Raw genomic sequence first — 4287 nt, forward strand, 5'->3', positions numbered from 1 at the left:
GAAAACATTAAAATACATTAATAAGTTAATAGTGTTATCTGTTAAAAAAAGCGTTTCTTTATAAATCACATTAAATGTATTAATGTATCAATAAATGTAAATGTTTGTTGATGGGCTATATGGATATATTTCATATTCATATAATTGATATAATTGCTATAATTCATATTTTAAGTGCCTTCCTTTGCCAAATAACAGTGCCTTGTTTTAGAACAAAATCAACATAATGATAATAATTCATTTTTAATTAATTTCTAAAACACCATGTCTGTGTTTTGTAGATAGTGTACATTAATTCAGTGGTAATTTTTCACCAAAGATATGTTTTAATCTATGACAGTCTGCAAATAAATCAATAAACAGACCGTTTGATCTGGTTTTGTGCTGTCATAATTTGATCATCATTATGTGAAAATTTCATCCATTTTATTATTATTTTGCCTGCAGAAAATGACATACTCTGTAGTGTATAAAAAAAAAAAAACAATGTTAGACTTCACTGTGAATTTAGTTTATACTGAAAACATGAGACAAGAACAAGACAAAGTCTGAAGCATGTGTGAAATCATGTCAAGTATATTGGCCAATGTTAGGTCTGTTGACGTAGCATGGCATTTAAGACAATAAATTGGCATCTAAAGTCTCAATAGGAGGAAGCTACTAATCTCCTGGTTACGTCAATAGTAGGCTGACTCTAAGGGCTCAAATTTTAGCTTTTAATAATCTTTCTAGGACCACTGAAAGGTAGGTCCTGCAGATAGGCACTGTGCGGAAATCGAGAAACTAGGATGTCCCCCCAAATATGCTCCAAAAATAGGATGTGGCTAGTGGAGAGAGCAGCCACATATTCCCTAAGCGCAGCAGGGATTAAACCTGCTGAAAGGTATTCTCGTAGGAAATGCAACACTGTATCACCCAAACAGACTGGGTTTGAATTTGAATTTGAATTTATTTAATTAATAAGGGACAGTACATACTAATGAACATTAGAAAATGTAAGTATGTGGGAGTTAGCCAAAGGCTAATTTACATCCCTTGTCCCTTGGCAGATAACAATTTAAGACAGACAGAGACAGAATCATCAAAAATGCATAACATTAAAATGAATGAATAAAATAACATAAACATCAGTTTCTGCCATTGTGGTCAGTTACAAAAAGCCAAGTCCTCAGGTTGAAGAATGAGTGCATATTTGATTGTTTTTTAGCCATTCCTTTAGATGAATTTTAAAAGTGTAAAAAGTGGTGCATTCTCGAATAGTTATGGGTAGACTGTTCCAAGTAGTGCAACCTTTGACGGATAACACATTTTGACTAAATACTGTGCGTCTTCTAGGCACCCCACAATCTCCTCTGGAAGCTGCTCTTGTTCAGGTACCATGAGTAAAGTTTTATTGATGTGTGTGTGTATAAGTGTGTGTCTGTGCGCGCCTGTGTGTGACTGGATGTGTCTAAATTACACTCCTGATGTTTTATAGTATCATCCCTTCACTGCTGTGTACTTTTTTTTAGTTTTGTGTCTGATTTGTCGATTGTGCACACAGTTAATCTCTGAATTGCTGTGTTTTTGTCTTTTTCCCATTCATTTCCTATGGTCGGTCATTTCTGACCGAAGAGCATGAGTGTGACTATTTTTTTTACGCCCACTTAGCCTTTTCGAATCATGTCGTAATTTTTTTTCTGTGTTCACATTCCCAGTGCCATAAAAGTCACCAAGTTTCATATCATTCCGATGAAGCTGTGATTTTTAAAAAATCTAAATGTAAAATGTTCCGGTCAGAAATGACCGAGGAGCGCACAAGGGTTAAATTGACCTGTTAACCGTTTAAGATGTTTTTTGTCACCCTTAATGTCCCAATTTACATTGAAATCCCCCATTATAATAACCTCTCTTTTACAGTTTTTTTCAGTCGCTAACAAGCGCTTACCCATACTTAAGATACTTTTTCTAAACTCTTAACACAGACTCGCATCTACAAAACACAATTGGCCAAATGGATAATTTTCTTCTCAAAAATACATTTTGTTAAATATATACTAACTCTTCATTTCAAAATAGAACACATCTTTCTCTGCACACACTAACTTTACCAAAACACTGGAAATCTGACTCAAAATGAAATTATTCTGTCAAAGAATAACACTTTTTTTCACTTCACAAGGTACATGCAGTCAATCAAAGTACACCAGGTTTCAAAATACTAGCTATTGTTGATATTACAAAAACTGCATAGACTTTTATGTTTCAGTTTTACAGGTATTTGCATGCAAAACATGCTATCCACCATTTTGACACTAAATTTATTGGTTGGGAACTGTATGTCCACATGTACAGTAATGTTCACATTCAAAAGCATTCCAGTAAAAAGTAAATAAGTACAGGTACAATAGAAACACGGTATGATAGAACAGAAAACGTTTTACAGTTTTGCTTACAGTAAACAAAATATCCATGAAACACACAAGAGCATTCTGAACAACAACAACAACAACAACAACAACAACAACAACAACAACAACAACAACAAAAAAGCCCAGATAAAAAAAGGGTGGGGTCTAAAAAAAAGCACAAACTTACTGTATCTAATCTCTGCGATCTTCAGGGTAAGGCCACATGTTTCCAAACAGGGTTGGGGCCATTCATGAATTGAATTGAGAATGAATGGTAAATTCCAATTCACTTCCTGGAATGGAATTGGATTTGGAATTGGAATGTCGGGAAACAGAATTGAAATCAAATAAATTCCACTAAATTCCACTTGAGTTGCTAAATAAAATAATTTGACTTGATTTGCTTACAGTTTTTTTCAGTCGCTAACAAGCGTTTGTCCAAACAGTTGTCACATTTTCAAAACTCTAAACACAATTAGCACAGCATCGGTCTTTTGTGGCCATACCATTTCCACATTTCATGTCGTTTTCACCCAATATGCAATCAGTGAACACATTTCCACAATGCTTACATTTTCTTAACAGACAAGCTATACCTCCCAACAAAATTATGGATTGTTTTTGTAGTATTTCCGAATGTTAACACACAACATCCCACAATAGCAAAAACAATATTCCAAACCTTAGATACAGTATAAAAACCTCTGCTTCTGCAATGATATCAGTTCAAAAACAATATCAATATCAAAAATATATCTCAGCTGATAATAAACAAACAATTAAATAATTGACACACAGCTGATTTATGTTTATGTCTGGCTTAGACTCAGAGGCAGTGGTTATTTTTTTCTATTACATTTACACTTATACAGTAAAATGAGGACTTTGAGGAGTGATGTTTTGGAAACAGGGTTGGGGTCAATTCAGGAATGAACTCAACAATTCCAATTCAAAGAAGGAAAAGGAATTGGAATTGGAATTCAACAACAATTACAGGGAAACAGAGTTGGAATTGAATAGGAATTATAGGAAGTGGAATTAAATTCAGAGAAATTCCAATGAATTCCATTTATTGCTGTTTCTGAGCATCTATGTGTGATTGCATTTAGAGACATACATTTTAACTTTATTTATGATGCTTTACAAATACCAAGTAATGTATGAAATAGAGTTGATCAAATGCAAGTAAATAAAATGAATGACAGTGGTGATAAGTTTCTCTATGCACTATACATTCAATATATGATTACCACATAATATATGTCTGAGTCATGTTCATTCATGTATTTCATTCACTTTTTATTGCATCGAATTATCATAAATTCATTTGGCATGTGAAATGATCATGCTTAACCAACTAAATATACAGTACTTTGTATTTCTTTTATATGTTTGTTGTTTATGTGATTTACAATATTTAATGTATTATAAACTAGCAACTCAAGTGGAATTTTTTGGAATTTGATTTCAATTCTGTTTCCTGGCATTCCAATTCCAAATCCAATTCCATTCCAGGAAGTGAATTGGAATTTACCATTCATTCTCAATTCAATTCATTTCAAGATCGCAGAGATTAGATACAGTAATTTTGTGCTTTTTTTTAGACCCCCCCCCCCCCCCTTTTTTTTATCTGGGCTTTTTGCTGTTGGAATTTTTTTTTTTTTTTTTTTTGTTCAGAATGCTCTTGTGTGTTTTATGGATATTTTGTTCACTGTATGCAATACAGTTAAACTTTTTCTGTTCTATCATACCATGTTTCTACTGTAGCTCCTGTAATAAACAGAAAAACAAACTTATTTGCTTTTTACTGGAATGCTTTTGAATGTGAACATTACTGTACATGTGGACAGACAGTTCCAAACCAAGAAATTTAGTGTCAAAATGGTGGATTGCATGT

This window comes from Garra rufa, chromosome 7 (assembly GCF_049309525.1).
Source record: "Garra rufa chromosome 7, GarRuf1.0, whole genome shotgun sequence".
Lineage (NCBI taxonomy): Eukaryota > Metazoa > Chordata > Actinopteri > Cypriniformes > Cyprinidae > Garra > Garra rufa.